Source organism: Haliotis rufescens, unplaced genomic scaffold (assembly GCF_023055435.1).
Source record: "Haliotis rufescens isolate VD_foot unplaced genomic scaffold, xgHalRufe1.0.p SCAF_12, whole genome shotgun sequence".
In the NCBI taxonomy this organism is placed as follows: Eukaryota; Metazoa; Mollusca; class Gastropoda; order Lepetellida; family Haliotidae; genus Haliotis; species Haliotis rufescens.
This window is the reverse complement of record NW_025963802.1, coordinates 10,167,337-10,191,609: the sequence shown is the minus strand read 5'-3', so window position 1 is coordinate 10,191,609 and position 24,273 is coordinate 10,167,337. Positions and strand designations below refer to the sequence as shown.

Below are 24,273 nucleotides of genomic sequence, written 5' to 3'. Positions count from 1 at the left end.
AAGTTTTTTCACTTGCCTTTGAGGATAATGTAAGTTGCTTCTCTCCACCTTTACCTCCAGCAGTAGATCTAGTTTGTACGCCATCATTAGAATCCGGACCTGGGTTGGGTTCGACACCTCCCATCAGTAACAGCATGAGAATGAGGTTCAGCACAACCAAGCGGGTATCTATACCAACCAGCGCGTATAAACGAGGGATGCGTCCACGTCTGGCCTTATTTGCTTTTCTCGTCAATATCTTGATGATAACTGTAGCAAATCCTCCTACAGCCACCCGATATTGTTCCAGACACATTCCCATCGTTGTATTTCAATAGTTTATATATCACTGACCTCAAATTCTCTTTGAAATACACTTTCACTTCAGACACATGAGTGAGTCGACTACCCAGTCCGCCATCTTGCCTGCATTTTTCAACTGAAGGTACTTGTATTTTTGCGCGCTTATGTCAATGTTTACTTAATGACAATGGAATACTCGTATTTTTGCAATGGTATTGTTACCACCTGATTCCCATTTTTGTCTTTATGCCACAAGAATGGGAAACTATGGGCCTATTCTGCCTCGAGTTGACATCACCAATGTTCAATGTATACGTGAATGTTAATACCAACACAAAAAGCATGCATTGTTTTCAAGATTTATTTCCACATAAAATTCATATGAATCAACATTTACAGTTGATTGGTATGTGTGCTTTGGTCATCATTTCATTCGGAGAAGACACATGTAGGCAATTGTCTGAAACATAAATATATTTTATCGTTAGAACCCAGAATAAACATTGGTTTTATGCTGAAGTGATGTAAACGGTTCATATTAACCATATCATTATCACTGATAGCAACCGTCGCCAAACACATACGCGAAAACACATCTGCAAGTTCCAGGTTAATTAAATCCTCTTGGTGAAGGGTGGATTTTGGCTATCCTGCTGCATCGAATATATGGATAATTACTTACTAGATGCTGGTTTTCTTCTACAAATTCGAGAACACCACAATACATTTGGAAATGGTGTAAAGTACAGCAGTATAGGCTTGTCAAATCAAGCCACGAAAACACGAAATCGCGAGAACATGACACTTTTTTTCTCCAGTTCTCGCATTTTCACTTTCTCGTGTTTTATACGCTGTCCGGGCGCGTGCGTAATTTCATAAGGCAGAGGAGAATGCGCTCTTTATTACTCCTATACACTTGCTTCTTTTGTCTTCTTCCTTTTCCATATTACTGAGACCGCGAGAATGCCCCTTACTGTATTCCATAGAATGACACAATCAACAAGGTCACAGATTCTGCGACAATAATAGGAAGCTGTGGACATATCATCGGAGATATCACCCATGATCAAGAAATAAGTGAAAGATTATACAAGTACAAAAGAGCATGAATTGTTTCTCACATTTATTTCCACGTCAAATGCGTTTGACTCAACAGGTACAGTAAATGGGTTTTTTGTGTTTGGGTCATTACATCGGTCTGAGTGTGAGTGAGTGAGTTAATGCTTTACGTCACATCAGCAATATTTCAGCCATATCGACGTCGGTCAGAGAAGAGCTACGACAAATGTAGACAATTATCTGGAACAGAAAAAATATCATTATAATTAAAAACTAAAATACAAATTGTTTAAAGTAAAAAGTTCAAAATAGTTATACCATTCTTGTATGATAACAAACGTGTCCAAACACATGAGCGAAAAGAACATCTTTCTTCTTCCAATTCCAGTTACATAATGTGCTCTCGGTGAAGAGGGGGTTTGGGCTATTCCGCTCCATGTGGCGATTATTACTATTGTTGAATATGTGGATATGCTTACTAGCTACTGTAGAAGTCGAAGGGGTGATCAATGTCCAGAGCGTTGTACATGAATGTAGAGTAGGGGTTGAAAGGGTTCTAGTGGATGAGGAAACCTCTTCCGTATGACCTTTGTCGTGAGTTGTAAACGTTGTAACGACTGAAAAGGTTAAACTGATGAGACAGGCCATTTGGACTTCCACTGAATCTACTCTGAAACGTCTGGAACGCCATCAGTACAGCAACGTCGACAAGGAGAAGGATGGTGACCTGCTTCAAAAATGGTTATTATTAAAGCTGAAAAAGAATATAAAATGTAACAGGTCAGGAACAACTAACGCCAAGGCAGGAGAGGACGGAGAGTTAGTTTCGGCAACAGCAGTATAACAGGAATAGTATATACTAATACAGTAGTAGTAAATACAAAATGTATACAGCTTTATGGAGACGAGCTTCTAATAAATTACTTTTAGCGATTTTTCGATGTAGATTCGTATCAAGCTGTAATAGAAATATTCCCAATTCGAAATATTATGCAATTTGAATGAATACTATTGACACATTTGACCTTAGATACTGTGACCAAATCACTTAAAATATCAAAAATAATTATACGAACGAAAAACTTACTGACGATACACAGGGATGACACCAGGGTAAGTCTGGGGAGGTGCTGCTTCTCTGGCCATCAAGGAGATACTTCCTGATTATTACCTACATTCCAATGATAAATAACCACATATATGACACCACGAACTTAATTCCAGTTAATTGTAAGTCCATTCAGATAACTTAAAGATTGCCATTAGTCGTGTTGACCTCTCACGATATAAATGTTGGTGGTGTTAATGAATCCTTGGGATATTTAGCTGTGATCCGTTCTTTCAGAGTGTGCTGAATATTTATTCATGATACAGAGGTAGAAAAGTCAGTGGAATGTCATTTGGGGTTTCTATCAAGGCGTCCCTTCCAGTAAATGTACTGTTGATTTTTCCTCCAAATGCATTTGCTTATTATCATTGATTAAGGTTATTAATTCCAATGTTAAGATGGATCGATACAGTAAACAGTTAAGGCAGATCAGCTAATGTTATGCCGGTATCTTTTACAAACATGGTCTATGTATTTACATACATCTGCACAAATACGGTTTCAGACTCTACAAGATACGTTTATTACAAGTTCTCATTGTATTCAAAGATAACCATTTTAGAACATACATGAATGAAAGCCTTCAAAGTTATAAACTTTATGATTCACAAACGAAGTGGATAACTGTCGCATCACTGTGAGTAGACAAGGGATCCAGTCAATCACTCACTAATGTGAGCTTGGAATTTAAGACATGTCACAAGATGTTAAAGTGTCGGGTGCTGCGTTAAATGAATAAATGATAAATCGTTCACGATTTAACATGTTTTCAACATTGCTTATATCTACCGCAAGTTCAAAGAATGTGCTTGTCATTGTCTGGCTTGAACGTTTCTGTGATGTAAATATAAATAATTCACGAAACAAATTTAGATTATTTAGTAATTATAGTACGTATATTCATATTATGTACGTATATTTTCTATACTTACATATTTTAGTGTACCAAATACACCCACTGGTGCATACATGTATGTATCATTCCATATATCTCTGCCACCCCAAATGATACTTAGTTAACACCAAATACGCACCATGCTAGACTAACCATAATATTTGATACAATCAAAGAAGGACATTCTTTCTATTCACAGAAAGTATTTGATACAAGTGGAATTAATGCACAAAAAAACAAGGTAAGTTGGCCAAGATTAAGCTTCAGGTATATGGATGATCTGATATCGTTCAATAGCAATGAAATATCCAATTCCAATCAACTGATTTGCCCAGCTGAACTGGAAATAAAGGAGACCAGTGAGACCGCCTCGTCTGTTTCACATTTAGATCTATCCATAAAGATTCACAGTGACAATACACTCTCCACAGGACTATATGAGACCTTTGAAATACAATCTAGCATACTCATTCTACTAAGATTTAAGAGAGCGTCACACAACTATTGCTCAGATGTTGTTTGATCAAGGTTACAACATTCAAGGCTTCAGTAAAGATTTCAAAAAGTTTTGTGGTAGATATGAGGAGGACATTTCCAAATCAGTGACAAAAATTATGTCTGATGCAATTCCCTATTTTGACTTGTACCATATTTTCCCGTGTTTTGACTTTTGACCAATTGAACACTTCGTATCATTAATAATTGATAGTGATTCATAAACACATGCTCATGATAGAGTCGGAATCGTACAATCGACTCTGCGTATACAGAGATTTCTTTCGGATATGGAAAGGGTTTTGTCGCTTTATTTAAAACAATGCAATCAATACAGTATGATTTTATACATTAGATTTACATTACAGTCCAGTCATTCCCATTCCAACTACCCATGTAATGTGTAAGGGTGTACCGTTCATTTAGACAACCAAGTATTGTTTCCTGTGTACAACAACATTTAGTTACTTGGTTGCGATCGGTAGTGTCCTTCCTGGTATGTGACATCCAAATACATGGATATTTTCTGGAAGGATCGGGATGCGTGATACATGTTTATACCCCTTTCTACGATTTAGTAAATTCCAGTAACTGAAAATATAAAAACTGAAATGTATGATGAATGTAATATACGGCATATCATACCGATCTCAAGTCGATAGAAATATGGAGATCGGATGAGGGAGGTCGGACATAGAGAAGCTGGATGGAGCATGCCACGAGTTACTAGACACCATGGTGTCCATCTTTCCACAATTTACATGATGACGTCACATCTCCATGGACAAGGTAGATATATGCAACGATTAATGCTCGAATGACTCACAACAGACCAATCAGCGGTCAAAGAGTTCGAAGTTGATTGCGATGTGCCAATTTCCTCTGCCGTCGACCTCACGTGGGTCAACGTATTACAATTCAACGTTGTCGCCGAACACGTCAGATATATCTAGGCACATTATCATCGAAATAACAGGCGCACAGGTATGTACATACACGCACACGCACACACGTTTCTTTAATGTGAACAGCACACAATGATTGTTTAGCGATCACGTGCTCATGAAAACACTTTTGTCTAACAGTAGATATGCTATGTCAACAAAGATGCTAAAGGGCGTCAAAAGACTCTTGCTAAAGCAGTTACACTTTCAGAAAATATCTTCTTGTGGACATTTTGGAAGACTTTTCCAAATTTGACGCATCACTGACAACAATTATGTCCATTGCTCTTCCCTGATTCGACTTGTGCCATATGTTATTGTGTTTAGCTATATATGCATATGTTGTGGTAAGAAAGCTAAGCTATCAGACAGAATACATCTTCAGTACTTGTTTCAAAATACTTACTAAGCTGAATATTATTGAAAAATAACTGAATCTCCAGATATGTCATTACAAATTAGAAGGAGACTGGTGGACTTTGCTATGGCGAATATTTATGAACGTCCATTCCAATGTGAGTGTATAGTATTTGCAACATATTCAGTTATACATACCAGGGGTGACTGAAAAGTTCTAAATCTAACTATGATGGTCTGCATTGATTGAAAAGCTAAGCTCTTCTTTTCATGAAATTGAATATAAAGTGCATGCTCTTTAGTCCCGAAGCAAATGAGTTAAAGAATCACGTGCATTAATCTGCTGAAGATTTTGAAATGATAAAAATGGATTTTATCATAAACGTATTTTATACTTTACTATCAAATTGTTGATATTTGTCTTACAGATACCCAGCATTTGTAAATGAGGCATGCAGGGCATCACTTCATTTTCATTCACTGTATACTATATTCGATCTGTCTTTCGATTGGAGCATCAACCAAAGATAATAACAAGATATTATGCTTTAAACATTCGGCGAGAAAACAACAACATTTAAGTTGTTGTAAGAGAAGCCTAATGAGAAACGTCATAACGCACACCATCAATATATCTAGCTCAGTTTAATCAATAACCATTCACACTCTCAAGGAACGGATCAAAGCTAACTATCCCAAGGATTATGTTCGCTATCAAATTAATATCGTGAGATGTAACTCTGGTGTCAAGGGGTCAAGTGGACATATTCTGTGTGAATAATATGGCAGATCTCTAAGTCGTCTGAATGAACTGAAATCTACTGAATCAATGTTCGTGGTGTAACAGTTACTTATCATTTGAATGTAGGTATATAATCAGGAAGTATCGGCTTGATGTGTAGACAAGCAGCAGCTGCCTAGAATTCCACTGATATTGTTCCTGGGCATCTCAAGTGAGCTTTCGTTTCTATTTTTCTTTGGAGTGATTTTGTCATTGCCTCTAAGGTAACAGCTGCTACTACTTTTGCTGTCACAAGTGATTCTTCTCCTTATCCGGCCTTGGTGCTTGTTATTATTTTCTATTTTTATGTTTCAGCTTCAACTATAACCATGCTGAAGCAAGTCATCTTCTTTCTCCTCGTCAACGTTACAGTACTGATGGCGTTCCAGACGTTTCAGAGTAGATTCAGTGGAAGTCCAAATGGCCTGTCTCGTCAGTTTAACCTTTTCAGTCGTTACAATCAGCGCAACGTTTACAACTCACGACAAAGGTCATACGGAAGAGGTTTCCTCAACCACTACAACCCTTACAACCCATACAACCCCTACTCTACATTCATGTACAACGATCTAGACATTGATCACCCCTTCGACTTCTACAGTAGCTAGTAAGCATATCCACATATTCAACAATAGTCATAATCGTCACATGCAGCGGAAGAGCCACAACCCGCTCTTCATCAAGAGCTTGTTGTTCAACTGGAATTGGAAGAAGAAAGGTGTTCTTTTCGCTCATGTGTTTGGACACGTTTGTTATCATACATATGGTATTATTATTTTGAACGTTTTACTTTACACAATTTGTCTTCTAGTTTTTGATAATGATGATATTTTTCTGTTTCAGATAATCGTCTTCATTTGTCGAAGCTCTTCTCTGACCGACATTATGACCCAAATATTAATACCTATTTACTGTACCTGTTGAGTCAAACGCATTTGACGTGAAAATAAATGTTGAAAACAATTGTACTTGTATTATCTTTCATTTATTTCTTGAACATTGGTGATATCTCCCCGGGGCCTAATAGGTCCACAGCATCCTATTCTCTTCACAGAAAGACAAAAATGGGGATCAGGTGGTCACTATCTGTGACCTTGCAGATTGCGTCATCCATGGAATACAGTAAGGGAAATTCTCGCGGTCTCAGTACATGGAATATGGAAATGGAACACGAAGAATGAAGCAAATATACAGGAGTAAAAAAGCGTGCAAGTTCCTCTACCTTACGTTACGCACTCGCGCGGACAGGTATAGAACAGGAGAAAGTGAAAATGCGAGAACTCGAGAAAACGAGAGGTCGCGTATTCGCGATTTCGTGTTTTTGTGGTCTGCATTGTCAAGTTGAGACTGCATTACTTTCATAATGTCCAAATGTTCTCGCGTTTTCGGATTTTGAGAAAAACGCTTCCGTAGAAATAATACCACGTACTGAGAGATTACAACTTGGCAAAATCTCATGATCTCGCATTCTTGCTGTTTGCACAATTATCTTGTTTTAAGAATGTCTCTGACAGTATACCATGGTCATCGCACAAAAGGCTGCTGGAGTATTGCTTGAATGTTATCATATTTTCATAAGCCGATGGCGCGGTAATGTTTCCATGTAGATATATGTGAAGTTTACATAAGACCAAATGCTAAATACAAATGATAATATTTTATAAATGGACCATGTACTGAGGAACGTTTCGGTACCGGTTGAGCAGCAAAAATAGTTCTCCTAAGATCATTACGTTTTCGCTTACAATAAAGGAACTATATTCTAAATGATTTAGACCGCTCACAGTTGAATTAAGATCGTCTTCTTGAGAAAACAGTAATGAATACGTACTAAAGGTAAAATGCTTCATGCTTATGTATTTCTGCAATAGATGTGTCATGGTGTACCATGCAGCGGTAGATTGCTGTTTACTGTTACATAACTGTATGTATCTATTCAAAGTTCATGGAAGGACACATTTCACTGATAGCTAAACTTTTCAAGGCCAGGTTAAGTCATTCAAGAAATGTTATGGGAATATTCAGAGGAATTTACTAAATATGACACGTTGCTTGCTAACATGAAGCGCGATGCTGTCCCATACTATGATCTTCACTGTAGTCACACCTCACTAGCACTTACATGTACTTTGACGAATCGTGTTTACTCTGGACTCGATTGTTTACAGGCCGCTGTAATGTAGCACGAATATTGCTTGGTATGGCGTTAGGCAACACTAACATTTGTATAGACTGGTTTAAGTGGCGGGTTCCATAGGTAGAGCAAGTTTGCCGTGTAGGATAGTTGGGGTAAAAGCAGGATTAACAAGTAGGGGAAACGGTAACATACATTTAAATAGGTCTATGTGGACACTATGAGTAAGTGTTTATGAATCATTATCAAAAAGTGAGTGTACCAGGTATTCGCGAAAAGGTGAGCGTGTCCTGCCCCATTGATGGCACCCGTCAAAAACACATTCAAAGGCAAGTCACTTGTTCGCCTGAAAAAAACAAGGAACATACGAAACAAGTCAAGATAGGGAAATGCATCGCACATCATTTTTGTCACTGATGCATCAATTAGGAAATACCCTCCACATGTCTACCACAACACTTTTGGAAAGCTTTACTAAGGCTTCGAATGTTGTAACCTTAAACAAACAACTTCTGGGCAAGAGTGACGTGACGCTCTTTGATATCTTGGAAGAAAGAACATGTTCGATTGTACCAAAAAGACTTGAGCTCCTGGGATATCGCTTGACATAAAGGGAAAGTTAATTATTGGAAAGTTGAAGTCATCCTTCTTGTCATACAGTCCTGGTGGGAGTGTTTTGTCACTCTTAATATTTATGCATAGATCTAAATATGAAACAGATGATGTCTCAAGGATCTCATTTAATTCTTTTTCAGGTGTGTAAATCAGTGGAAGTGAATTGCTATTTGAGTGTTATTGAACGATATCAGATCGCTGATATGCCTGAAGCCTAAGTTTAACTTCTTGGTCAAACAAATGAACATTTTGCTTATTTTGCCAATCTGAGCAGTAATGTGTAAAAGATAAGCAAACTTTCACTTTTGATAAACTGCCCTGTCGCTCTGAAGATAGATATGTAACTGAATCTATGGTCACTACCTCTTGTTACAAAAGCCCTATGGATCAAGTTTGAAATAGCTTTTGACATGATCTAACATGAATAATACACTATTCATTAACTAAATTCTCTTACAATAATACAGCATGCACATGTACATGTACCTAATTGAATTATATGTGGATATAACTAACGCTGTGTCCCAAAGGAGTAGCTTTGAAAGGTCAAATAGTACAAACAGAGATTCTAATTTATTAAAGAATATTGACCGTCTAGGCTTGTATAGAAAAGAATGTTATAAATGCATATGGTATTGGAAGTGTTATGGTTTTGAAACGAGAAATACTTAAATCTTGCATTTACAACAAAAATCATACCTGTCAGCATAAACGAGCTTGAATTTATTTCAGTATTAACGAGAAGATATTTCCTTAGGACGCATTAATATTTCTTTTCCAGGAGTAAATGTACTTTTGTGTTTGGGTTGCACCACTTCGTCCACGACCATGCTTATGAAACACCTCCTCATACTTCCTGATTATTACCTACATTCCAATGATAAATAACCACATATATGACACCACGAACTTAAATCCAGTTAATTTTCAGTTCATTCAGATAACTTAAAGCTTGACGTTAGTCGTGTTGACCTCTCACAATATATATGTTGGTGGTGTAAATCAATCCTTGGGATATTTAGCTGTGATCAGTTCGTTCAGAGTGTGCTGAATATTTATTCATGATACAGAGCTAGATAAGTTAGTGGAATGTCATTTGGGGTTTCTATCAAGGCGTCCCCTCCAGTAAATGTACTGTTGATTTTTCCTCCAAATGCATTTGCTTATTATTATTGATTCAGGTTATTATTTCCAATGTTAAGATGGATCGATACAGTAAACAGTTAAGGCAGATCAGCTTATGTTATGCCGGTATCTTATACAAACATGGTCTATGGATTTACATACATCTGCACAAATACGGTTTCAGACTCTACAAGATACGTTTATTACAAGTTCTCATTGTATTCAAAGATAACCATTTTAGAACATGCCTTCAAAGTTATAAACTTTATGATTCACAAACGAAGTGGATAACTGTCGCATCACTGTGAGTAGACAAGGGATCCAGTAAATCACTCACTAATGTGAGCTTGGAATTTAAGACATGTCACAAGATATTAAAGTGTCGGGTGCTGCGTTAAGTGAATAAATGATAAATCGATTACGATTTAACATGTTTTCAACATTGCTTATATCTACCGCAAGTTCAAAGAATGTGCTTGTCATTGTCTGGCTTGAACGTTTCTGTGATGTAAATATAAATAATTCACGAAACAAATTTAGATTATTTAGTAATAATAGTACGTATATTCATATCATGTACGTATATTTTCTATACTTACATATTTTAGGGTACCAAATACACCCACTGGTGCATACATGTATGTATCATTCCATATATCTCTGCAACCCCAAATGATACTTAGTTAACACCAAATACGCACCCTGCTAGACTAACCATAATCTTTGATACAATCAAAGAAGGACTTTCTTTCAATTCACAGAAAGTATTTGATACAAGTGGAATTAATGCACAAAAAAACAAGGTAATTTGGCCAAGATGTGTAACTTAAGCTTCAGGTATATGGATGATCTGATATCGTTCAATAGCAATGAAATATCCAATTCCAATCAACTGATTTGCCCAGCTGAACTGGAAATAAAGGAGACCAGTGAGACCGCCTCGTCTGTTTCACATTTACATCTATCCATAAAGATTCACAGTGACAATACACTCTCCACAGGACTGTATGAGACCTTTGAAATACAATGTTGTTGTTTGATCAAGATTACAACATTTAAGGCCTTAGTAAAGATTTCAAAAAGTTTTATGGCAGATATGAGGAGGACATTTCCAAATCAGTTACAAAAATGATGTCTGATGCAATTCCTTATTTTGACTTGTACCATATGTTCCCGTGTTTTGACTTTTGACCAATTGACTTGCCTCCTTTGCATGTGTTTATGACGGGTGCCACCGGTGGTGCAGGTTACGCTTACCTTTTCACGAACACCTGGTATCTTTACTATTTGATAGTGATTCATAAACACATGGCGATTGTCTATTAATGGTCCATTCTAATGTGAGTGTATAGTATTTGCAACATATTCAGTTACACATACCAGGGGTGACTGAAAAGTTCTGAATCTAACTATGATGGTCTACATTGATTGAAAAGCTAAGCTCTAAGAAAAATGTGTCTTTCATGAAATTGATTATAAAGTGCATGCTCTTTAGTCCCGAAGCAAATGAGTTAAAGAATCACGTGCATTAATCTGCTAAATATTTAAAAATTATAATAATGGATTTTATCATAAACGAATTGTAAACTTTACAATCAAATTGTTGATGTTTGTCTTACAGATAAACAACATTTGTAAATGAGGCATGCAGGGCTTCACTTCATTTTCATTTACTGTATACTATATTCGATCTGTCTTTAGATTGGAACATCAACCAACGATAATAACAAGATTGTATGCTTTAAATATTCGGCGAGAAAAAAGCAACTTTAAAGTTAAGAAGAGCCTAATGAGAAACGTCATATCACACACCATCAATATATCTAGTTCAGTATACTCAATTAGTATTCACACTACAGGAACGGATCACAGCTAACTTTCCCCAGGATTTATTTACGCGATCAAATTAATATCATGAGATGTAACTCTGGTGTCAAGGGGTCAAGTGGACATATTCTGTGTGAATAATATGGCAGTTCTCTAAGTCGTCTGAATGAACTGAAATTTACTGAATCTATGTTCGTGATGTAACAGTTATTTATCATTTGAATGAAGGTATATAATCAGGAAGTATCGGCTTGATGTGTAGACAAGCAGCAGCTGCCTAGAATTCCACTGATATTCCTGGGCATCTCAAGTGAGCTTTCGTTTTGAGTGATTTTGTCATTGCCTCTAAGGTTACAGCTGCTACTACTTTTGTTGTCACAAGTAATTCATCTCCCTATCCGGCCTTGGTGCAAGTTGTTCCCCGCCTAATGCATTTGTTATTATTTTTCAGCTTCAACTATAACCATGCTGAAGCAAGTCATCTTCTTTCTCCTCGTCAACGTTACAGTACTGATGGCGTTCCAGACGTTTCAGAGTAGATTCAGAGGAAGTCCAAATGGCCTGTCTCATCAGTTTAACCTTTTCAGTCGTTACAATCAGCGCAACGTTTACAACTCACGACAAAGGTCATACGGAAGAGGTTTCCTCAACCACTACAACCCTTTCAACCCCTACTCTACATTCATGTACAACGCTCTAGACATTGATCACCCCTTCGACTTCTACAGTAGCTGGTAAGCATATCCACATATTCAACAATAGTAATACTCGTCACATGCAGCGGAATAGCCACAACCCGCTCTTCATCAAGAGCTTGTTGTTCAACTGGAGTTGGAAGAAGAAAGGTGTTCTTTTCGCTCATGTGTTTGGACACGTTTGTTATCATATATATGGTATAAGTATTTTGAACGTTTTACTTTACACAATTTGTCTTCTAGTTTTTGATAATGATGATATTTTTTCTGTTTCAGATAATCGTCTACATTTGTCGAAGCTCTTCTCTGACCGACATAATGACCCAAATATTAATACGGATTTACTGTACCTGTTGAGTCAAACGCATTTGACGTGAAAATAAATGTTAAAACAATTGTACTTGTATTATCTTTCACTTATTTCTTGAACATTGGTGATATCTCCCCGGGGCCTAATAGGTCCACAGCATCCTATTCTCTTCACAGAAAGACAAAAATGGGGATCAGGTGGTCACAATCTGTGACCTTGCAGATTGCGTCATCTATGGAGTACAGTAAGGGAAATTCTCGCGGTCTCAGTACATGGAATATGGAAATGGAACACGAGGATGAAGCAAATTTATAGGTGTAATAAAGCGTGCAAGTTCCTCTTCCTTACGTTACGCACTCGCGCGGACAGGTATAGAACAGGAGAAAGTGAAAATGCGAGAACTCGAGAAAACGAGAGGTCGCGTATTCGCGATTTCGTGTTTTTGTGGTCTGCATTGTCAAGTTGAGACTGCATTACTTTCATATTGTCCAAATGTTCTCGCGTTTTCGGATTTTGAGAAAAAACGCTTCGTAGAAATAATACCACGTACTGAGAGATTACAACTTGGCAAAATCTCATGATCTCGCATTCTTGCTGTTTGCACAATTATCTTGTTTTAAGAATGTCTCTGACAGTATACCATGGTCATCGCACAAAACGCTGCTGGAGTATTGCTTGAATGCCAACTACAGCATTTGAAACTAACTCACTCGTACATGAAAGAATCTTTGAATAATGCTTGTGTATGTGGTATTATCAAAGATAATTATACCAGTTGAAATGTAATCACATTGCTCAGATCTCAAATTGCTAGTTTTCCCTCCAATTAATCTGTTTCATAAAGATGTAATCATATTTTCATAAGCCGCTGGCGCGGTAATGTTTCCATGTAGATACATGTACTGGTTGAGCAGAAAAAAAGCCTCTATTAAGATCATTACGTTTTCGCATACATTAAGGGAACTATATTCTAAATGATTTAGACCGCTCATAGTTGAATTAGGATCGTCTTCTTGAGAAAACAGTTATTAATACGTACTAAAGGTAAAATGCTTAATGCTATGTATTTCTGCAATGGATATGTCATGGTGTATCATTCAGCGGTAGATTGCTGTTTACTGTCACATAAGTGTATGTATATATTCAAAGTTCATGGTAGGACACATTTCAGTTATAGCTAAACTTTTCAAGGCCAGGTTAAGTCATTCAAGAAATGTTATGGGAATATTCAGAGGAATTTACTAAATATGACACGTTGCTTGCCAACATGAAGCGCGATGCTGTCCCATACTATGATCGTCACTGTAGTCACACCTCATTACTCACTAGCACTTACATGTACTTTGATGAATCGTGTTTACTCTGGACTCGATTGTTTACAGGCCGCTGTGATGTAGCAGGAATATTGCTTGGTTTGGCGTAAGGCAACACTTACATTTTTATAGAGTGGTTTAAGTGGCGGGTTCCATAGGTAGAGCAAAGTTTGCCGTGTAGGATAGTTGGGATAAAAGCAGGATTAACAAGTAGGGGAAACGGTGACATACATTTAAATAGGTCAACAACACCTCTAGATGGACCGTCTATGTGGACTCTATGAGTAAGTGTTTATGAATCATTATCAAATAGTGAGTGTACCAGGTATTCGCGAAAAGGTGAGCGTATCCTGCCCCATTGATGGCACCCGTCAAAAACACATTCAAAGGCAAGTCACTTGTTCGCCTGAAAAAAACAAGGAACATACGAAACAAGTCAAGATAGGGAAATGCATCGCACATCATTTTTGTCACTGATGCATCAATTAGGAAATACCCTCCACATGTCTACCACAACACTTTTGGAAAGCTTTACTAAGGCTTCGAATGTTGTAACCTTAAACAAACAACTTCTGAGCAAGAGTGACGCTCTTTGATATCTTGGAAGAAAGAACATGTTCGATTGTACCAAAAAGACTTGAGCTCCTAGGATATGGCTTGACATAAAGGGAAAGTTAATTATTGGAAAGTTGAAGTCATCCTTCTTGTCATACAGTCCTGGTGGGAGTGTTTTGTCACTCTTAATATTTATGCATAGATCTAAATATGAAACAGATGATGTATCAAGGATCTCATTTAATTCTTTTTCAGGTGTGTAAATCAGTGGAAGTGAATTGCTATTTGAGTGTTATTGAACGATATCAGATCGCTGATATGCCTGAAGCCTAAGTTTATCTTCTTGGTCAAACAAATGAACATTTTGCTTATTTTGCCAATCTGAGCAGTAATGTGTAAAAGATAAGCAAACTTTCACTTTCGATAAACTGCCCTGTCGCTCTGAAGATAGATATGTAACTGAATCTATGGTCACTACCTCTTGTTACAAAAGCCCTATGGATCAAGTTTGAAATAGCTTTTGACATTATCTAACATGAATAATACACTATTCATTAACTAAATTCTCTTACAATAATACAGCATGCACATGTACATGTACCTAATTGAATTATATGTGGATATAACTAACGCTGTGTCCCAAATGAGTAGCTTTGAAAGGTCAAATAGTACAAACAGAGATTCTAATTTATTAAAGAATATTGACCGTCTAGGCTTGTATAGAAAAGAATGTTATAAATGCATATGGTATTGGAAGTATTATGGTTTTGGGACAAGAACTATGTTAAATCTTGCATTTGCAACAAAAATCATACCTGTCAGCATAAACGAGCTTGAATTTATTTCAGTATTAACGAGAAGATATTTCCTTAGGACGCATTAATATTTCTTTTCCAGGAGTAAATGTACTTTTGTGTTTGGGTTGCACCACTTCGTCCACGACCATGCTTATGAAACACCTCCTCATACTTCCTGATTATATACCTACATTCCAATGATAAATAACCACATATATGACACCACGAACTTAAATCCAGTTAATTTTCAGTTCATTCAGATAACTTAAAGCTTGACGTTAGTCGTGTTGACCTCTCACGATATATATGTTGGTGGTGTAAATCAATCCTTGGGATATTTAGCTGTGATCAGTTCGTTCATAGTGTGCCGAATATTTATTCATGATACAGAGCTAGATAAGTTAGTGGAATGTCATTTGGGGTTTCTATCAAAGTGTCCCTTCCAGTAAATGTACTGTTGATTTTTCCTCCAAATGCATTTGCATATCATCATTGATTCAGGTTATTATTTCCAATGTTAAGATGGATCGATACAGTAAACAGTTAAGGCAGATCAGCTTATGTTATGCCGGTATCTTATACAAACATGGTCTATGGATTTACATACATCTGCACAAATACGGTTTCAGACACTACAAGATACGTTTATTACAAGTTCTCATTGTATTCAAAGATAACCATTTTAGAACATGCCTTCAAAGTTATAAACTTTATGATTCACAAACGAAGTGGATAACTGTCGCATCACTGTGAGTAGACAAGGGATCCAGTCAATCACTCACTAATGTGAGCTTAGAATTTAAGACATGACACAAGATATCAAAGTGTCGGGTGCTTCGTTAAATGAATAAATGATAAATCGTTTACGATTTAACATGTTTTCAACATTGCTGATATCTACCGCAAGTTAAAAGAATGTGCTTGTCATTGTCTGGCTTGAACGTTTCTGTGATGTAAATATAAATAATTCACGAAACAAATTTAGATTATTTAGTAATTATAGTACGTATATTCATATTATGTACGTTTATTTTCTATACTTACATATTTTAGTGTACCAAATACACCCACTGGTGCATACATGTATGTATCATTCCATATATCTCTGCCACCCCAAATGATACTTAGTTAACACCAAATACGCACCATGGTAGACTAACCATAATCTTTGATACAATCAAAGAAGGACATTCTTTCAATTCACAGAAAGTATTTGATACAAGTGGAATTAATGCCATAAAACAAGGTAATTTGGCCAAGATGTGTAACTTAAGCTTCAGGTATATTGATGATCTGATATGATTCAATAGCAATGAAATACCCAATTCCAATCAACTGATTTGCCCAGCTGAACTGGAAATAAAGGAGACCAGTGAGACGGCCTCGTCTGTTTCACATTTACATCTATCCATAAAGATTCACAGTGACAATACACTCTCCACAGAACTGTGTGAGACCTTTGAGATACAACCGAGCATGCTCTTTCTACTAAGATTTAAAAGAGCGTCATACAACTATTGCTCACATGTTGTTTGATCAAGGTTACAACATTCAAGGCTTCAGTAAATATTTCAAAAAGTTATATGGTAGATATAAGGAGGACATTTCCAAATCAGTGACAAAATGATGTCCGATGCAATTCCTTATTTTGACTTGTGCCATATGTTCCCGTGTTGTGACTTTTGACCAATTGACTTGCCTCCTTTGCATGTGTTTGTGACGGGTGCCACCATCCATTTAGACAACCAAGTATGGTTTCCTGTGTACAACAACATTTAGTTACTTGGTTGCGATCGGTAGTGTCCTTCCTGGTATGTGACATCCAAATTAAGGGATATTTTCAGGAAGGATCGGGATACGTGATACATGTTTATACCCCTTTTCTACGGTTTAGTAAATTCCAGTAACATAAAATAGGCAATCTTGAAAATATGCTATGTCTACAAAGATGCTAAAGGGCGTCAAAGCAATAACACTTTCAGAAAATATTTTCTTGTGGACATTTTGGAAGACTTTTACAATTATGTCCATTGCACTTCCCTGTTTCGACTTGAGCCATATGTTATTGTGTTTAGCTATATATGCATATGTTGTGGTAAGAAAGCTAAGCTATCAGACAGAATACATCTTCAATACTTGTTTCAAATACTTAATAAACTGAATATTATTGAAAAATAACTGAATCTCCAGATATGTCATAACAAATTAGAAGGAGACTGGTTAACTTTGCTATGGCGATTGTCTATGAACGTCCATTCTAATGTGAGTGTATAGTATTTGCAACATATTCAGTTACACATACCAGGGGTGACTGAAAAGTTCTGAATCTAACTATGATGGTCTGCATTGATTGAAAAGCTAAGCTCTAAGAAAAATGTGTCTTTCATGAAATTGATTATAAAGTGCATGCTCTTTAGTCCCGAAGCAAATGAGTTAAAGAATCACGTGCATTAATCTGCTGAAGATTTTAAAATGATAATAAAGAATTTTATTATAAACGTATTGTAAACTTTACAATCAAATTGTTGATATTTGTCCTACAGATAAACAGCATTTGTAAATTAGGCATGCAGGGCATCACTTCATTTTCATTTACTGTATACTATATTCGATCTGTCTTTAGATTGGAACATCAACCAACGATAATAACAAGATTGTATGCTTTAAATATTCGGCGAGAAAAAAACAACTTTAAAGTTAAGAAGAGCCTAATGAGAAACGTCATATCGCACACCATCAATATATCTAGTTCAGTATACTCAATTAGTATTCACACTACAGGAACGGATCACAGCTAACTTTCCCCAGGATTTATTTACGCGATCAAATTAATATCGTGAGATGTAACTCTGGTGTCAAGGGGTCAAGTGGACATATTCTGTGTGAATAATATGGCAGTTCTCTAAGTCGTCTGAATGAACTGAAATTTACTGAATCGATGTTCGTGATGTAACAGTTATTTATCATTTGAATGAAGGTATATAATCAGGAAGTATCGGCTTGATGTGTAGACAAGCAGCAGCTGCCTAGAATTCCACTGATATTCCTGGGCATCTCAAGTGAGCTTTCGTTTTGAGTGATTTTGTCATTGCCTCTAATGTTACAGCTGCTACTACTTTTGCTGTCACAAGTGATTCTTCTCCCTGTCCGGCCTTGGTGCTTGTTATTATTTATTTTTTTTTATATTTCAGCTTTGACTATAACCATGCTGAAGCAAGTCATCTTCTTTCTCCTCGTCAACGTTACAGTACTGATGGCGTTCCAGACGTTTCAGAGGAGATTCAGTGGAAGTCCAAATGGCCTGTCTCATCAGTTTAACCTTTTCAGTCGTTACAATCAGCGCAACGTTTACAACTCACAACAAAGGTCATACGGAAGAGGTTTCCTCAACCACTACAACCCTTTCAACCCCTACTCTACATTCATGTACAACGCTCTAGACATTGATCACCCCTTCGACTTCTACAGTAGCTGGTAAGCATATCCACACATTCAACATTAGTAATAATCGTCACATACAGCGGAATAGCCACAACCCGCTCTTCATCAAGAGCACATTATTTAACTGGAATTGAAAGAAGAAAGGTGTTCTTTTCGCTCATGTGTGACACGTATGTTATGGTATAACTATTTTGAATTTGTATTCTAGTTTTTGATAATGATAATATATTTTTCTGTTTCAGATAATCGTCTACATTTGTCGAAGCTCTTCTCTGACCGACATAATGACTCAAACATAAATACCCATTTTCTGTACCTGTTGAGTCAAACGCATTTGACGTGGAAATAAATGTTGAAAGCAATTAATGCTCTCTTGTACTTGTATTATCTTTCACTTATTTCTTGAATATTGGTGATATCTCCCCGGGGCATATTATGTCCACAGCTTCCTATTCTTGTCGCAGAATCTGTGACCTTGCAGATTGTGTCATGTACTGATTACAGTAAGGGACATTCTCGCCGTCTCAGTGCATGGAATATGGAAAAGGAAGTAGACAAAAGCAGCAAGTGTATGGAAGTGTGTGGATACCTGTGCTAGCCCGCTGACATTTCATGCCACATGGATACCCCATTCAGACTCAGTATACAGTATACACAGTATACAGACTGCGAGCCGGCGAGTCCTTATTTTAGCCAAGCAGGAAACCAGAAAGTACCATGTTTTTAATGTCTGTTGGTACGACGTGACTTGGGGCTGGAACCACCGACCTAATGTTCTCCACGCTGACGCCTTTTAAGCAAAGTGTCCAGGTAGATTCATACAAATGTGACCATATAACAGTTATGCCACGTTTCATAAACAAGGGAATTTCGTAATGCACGGTTTCACTTGTAAGAAACTGACAAATGATATATACATAGATATATATGTCAAAATATTTTATTCAGTCATTGACAAGTGGTATGTTCATTTGTTCCCAGTCGTTTCATCTGTAATTCATCTGAAAAAAACAAAACATCATTTGTGAAAATTAAATAGAATTGATATGTAGTCATTTGGGACACGTATGTGATTAAACTACCACTGATTGAAATGAATTATTTAAAGGTAAGGTTTATAAAATAAATCAGACCTTTAAGTCTCAGTCCCAAGAGGTAAAATGAGGTCTGCTGAGGGCTACTTATGAAATGGTAAGAACTAAGGCGGCTTTAAACAGTATTTCAGTTATATTACGACTAGTCAGCTTTATGTTGACGATTACCACTTTGGAAACACATGTGTCCTTAAGAGGTGAAAGGTAGACTAGAAAAGTCCACGAAATATATAAAGTGATACGTTGCTCCCCATAGGCCTTACATATGAGTTTCCAAAGGGGTAGATGAACAATTGGAAAAGATGTCTTCTCGTCTTACCTCAGAACAGGTTGTCAAATGTGTTATATCTGTTGTATCTCCCGAAAAAGTTGTTGTAGCCCCGCCCAGTATTGCGATAGCCCCATCCTATTCCATACATGTACATGGAGTTGTAGTCGTCGTCCATGTAGTCAGGTGTATCCATGTCACTCATGTAGTTATATTGAGCAAAGTTCCTCCAGTACTTGGGCAATCTGTACCCGCTAGAGGCGGCAACAGCTACGACAAGGATGAGGAAGACGTGTTGCATGTGCATGGTCGTGGACGAAGTGCTGCAAACACAAAAATACAGTTAATTATGAAAGGGTAAACGTTCACACCCGGTAGTGGCATTAACAGCAATGGAGCTTCGTTAGGCCTGAGTTATTGTACATATCAAAAATAGATATCACGGTTTTACTCCTTTAAGCGGTGTAGCCCATGGGTGATTGAGGGAATGAGTAGGTTCGGTTTAACGACGTTTTGAACCCTGTCAGTGTTCCTGTTATATCGCGACATGTCAGCTTAGTGTGGGAGGAAAGTGAAACCCACCAGCACAGGTATGGTGCTGACAAACCTAATCGGGGCGAACCGGGATTCGAACCCACGTTCATAGGTGTCTGCGGTAACAAGGGACGCAATTGCTGCTCATTAGACGACTGGGCTACCGATTACGGGTTAGAATTAGTACTCAGTAACCCATGCTTGTCGTAAGAGGCGACTAAATGGATCGGATGGTCAGGATTGCTTATTTAGTTGATTTCGTATCATAATCGTACCCGACGACGTGGGACGAAGCTCTTAATATCAACCTCTGGTTATCTGATTATTTACAGACCGTCGTCATGTATCACTGAACAAATCGGCGTAATTACTCATTCGGTGGATATCGATAATAGCTTGGTTATACTAGAGTGAGTGAGTGAGATTGGTTTTACGCCGCTTTTAGCAATATTCCAGCAATATCACGGCGGGGGACACCAGAAATCGGCTTCACGCATAGTACCCATGTCCGGATTCGAACCCGGGTCTTCGGCGTGACGAGCGAACGCTTTAACCACTAGGCTACCCGACCGCCCCTGGTTATACTAGAGACATTCTTATTAGAATACACTCTGTATACATCATGAGTAAGGTGTTTTGTTCATCGCAGCTTGGAACAGTGCTTCTGTTAAATCACTGCGTGTCACCTTGATATGGGTGGATAGCCCGAAATAGTTCATCTTTGGTGAAAACAGCGGATATTGTGCTGATATACCAAGAGACGTATTCGTAATTACGGCGAATCTGGGATTCGAAATCATTTTTCTTGCAACGCAACTATGCACAGTGATCTACAGTACCTTAGACGACTGGTCTCCCTTGCCCCCATACACATAATGTTAAACATACAGAACATTTATGCGCTAGAATATGTAGATTGCTGATAACTACCTTCACCTCACAGAGCTCAAGCTGGATCCTGGTCTGATGTTTTTTTCAGAGTGATAGGGAAGTATAAAGACGCGTGCATATATATCGCCGAACTGTAATGTTAAACTGTACATGGTCACGTCATCACAGCCTGTCACTTATTAATCTTCCCAGTTCTACAAAACATGTCATTGTGAGGAGGACATACAAGGTGTTGAGTAAGATACCTTTTGTTAATCATCTTCACGTGTCAGCATGTCCATCTGCCAATACGTTCCTTGTACTGTGTCGTGAAACACTCTTGAAGTCAAGATGAACATACAAGATGAATATGCAATGTTTGTGCAATCCTTTTTGAGTAATAAGCATGAGTAAGCTGACACTTTAATCCTTCATTTATTATATATGTATACAAATGTGAATATGTGCGAGGCAATATATGATCATGACACCTCATTCGGATGAAGTAAACATCACATATTATACACGTTTGCTTAAAATTAAGTTAACTAATAGGAAGACGTACATATCCAAAGGTACGTTCGTGACGTATTCCACATACCCCACTGTGGGAATCGGGTTGTCACAATGTCCTGACATAATCCAGAGTCGACCATAATGTAACACGCGACACGATATCGACCAAATATACAGAGACTCAGTTTAACCTCATTCACATACATATAGATTATTCAATTATTGTCTTTTTTATCAGCCACTACGTTTGTATTGTTTGCATTGTACAAAGAAGGATTTCGTCTGACATCTCGCAGATTTAGACTCAGAAAGTGCTCATTCGAATTAGGAACGAGAATAATTGATTGTTATGAATATATATATAATGCACTTAAAGGTTATGCATATACACTGTAATTGCATTCACTTTAAAGTCATATCCGACCTTCGACCTTCGCAAGCGAGTTGAATGGTCAAGGTCCATTGGAACGAAATGTAGAACGGGTGTATAAGTTTTTGAATTTGGCAAAATACACGTATATGATTATAAAACGAATTTCATTATAATTTCTTTTATTCAAAATGTCTTCGAAAATTATATTATGCTTCAGACATAGAGCTGACTTGATGGGAGATTAGCCAAATGAGATTGTTCATGTGGACACACAGTCGCACCGACTACATCATACATGTAGGCCTTTTTGTTCAAGCAGGGATATACATGAAATGATAAGTAACAGTTCTCTGTGTACTAATTACATGTTTCGATATTATCAGTTCTGCGTTCTGAGTTGCAGTAATGTAAGTGTCTGCTACAGTTAGCAATACACGTATATAATAAAATATTCAATTAACTCACTTCTGGAATGTGTGGTACCAATCATTCGATCGTAAATTGTATGACTAGACGAATCAAATATTCATACACGATAAACAAACCTCCATATTTTAGTAACAGTGCTATTACATGACAATTGGAAATTCTAATTAGCAGATGATTTAGAGAAAGTTACTTCATGTTCATAATCCCAATAAATCAAAGCTGTCAATAATCTGCCAATCATATCAATAGGAGACAACGAATTTTACTAATCAAGTGGTATTCAATAGTATTTCAACTGTAATTTGACATAACTTTCAAACTATTTCAAGCGAGAACCAGGTAGTCACTTTGACGTAATATGTATAAAAGACCATTTCGCAAAACTTAATCGAATGCTTCACTTACATGTATGTTAAATACAGCTCTGACTTCTTTACCATCATCCATTGCCTAAGCAATGAAATTATGGAAATGAGTCAGTCGATACACAATAGAACTACCACCTGTAAATCCCGATTGCAAAGAAGTAATTATTATAAGAAAAGTATTGACATATGTTTAAATAACATTTCTAAAATACTTAAACCTTAATGTTCTTGTCAGTGACTGATTTCAACTACAAAAATTGGTGTTCCAAATTCTCGTGTGTCATTAATGTTTCTCCTTCCTAATCTAACATTGTAAACACTTTAATGTTTCTCCTTCCTAATCTAACATTATAAACACTTTAATGTTTCTCCTTCCTTATCTAACGTTATAAACACTTTAATGTTTCTCCTTCCTAATCTAACGTTATAAACACGTTAATGTTTATCCTTCCTTATCTAACGTTATAAACACTTTAATGTTTATCCTTCCTAATCTAACGTTATAAACACGTTAATGTTTATCCTTCCTTATCTAACGTTATAAACACTTTAATGTTTATCCTTCCTAATCTAACGTTATAAACACTTTAATGTTTATCCTTCCTAATCTAACGTTATAAACACTTTAATGTTTCTCCTTCCTAATCTAACATTATAAACACTTTAATGTTTCTCCTTCCTTATCTAACGTTATAAACACTTTAATGTTTATCCTTCCTTATCTAACGTTATAAACACTTTAATGTTTCTCCTTCCTAATCTAACGTTATAAACACGTTAATGTTTCTCCTTCCTAATCTAACGTTATAAACACTTTAATGTTTATCCTTCCTAATCTAACGTTATAAACACGTTAATGTTTCTCCTTCTCCGATGATACACATCAGGATCGCGGAGAAACAACAAGCATCCTTCTTTCGTTGTATACTAGTATCAAGGCACCAATTCATCTTTCATGTTTTTCTTTTTTGTGTATTTGTGCCTAATATATCCACAATTAACGAAAATATGTATTACATGTATCTACAAAAATAAATAGACAGGCTAGGTATTTGCCCATAGAAATACATGAATAACTGTTTATTCAT

The 24,273-nt window shown here is 36.9% G+C and overlaps 1 long non-coding RNA gene across 1 annotated transcript; it reads right to left on the bottom strand.

Moving 5' to 3' along the window:
* Nucleotides 1-19,669: 19,669 nt before the first annotated feature.
* LOC124143924 lies at nt 19,670-21,604 on the bottom strand. The gene is made up of 3 exons (XR_006862349.1): nt 21,560-21,604; nt 20,091-20,418; nt 19,670-19,734 (listed from the first exon to the last, which is right to left on the bottom strand). It is a non-coding gene; the product is annotated as an uncharacterized LOC124143924 (long non-coding RNA).
* Nucleotides 21,605-24,273: the final 2,669 nt, after the last annotated feature.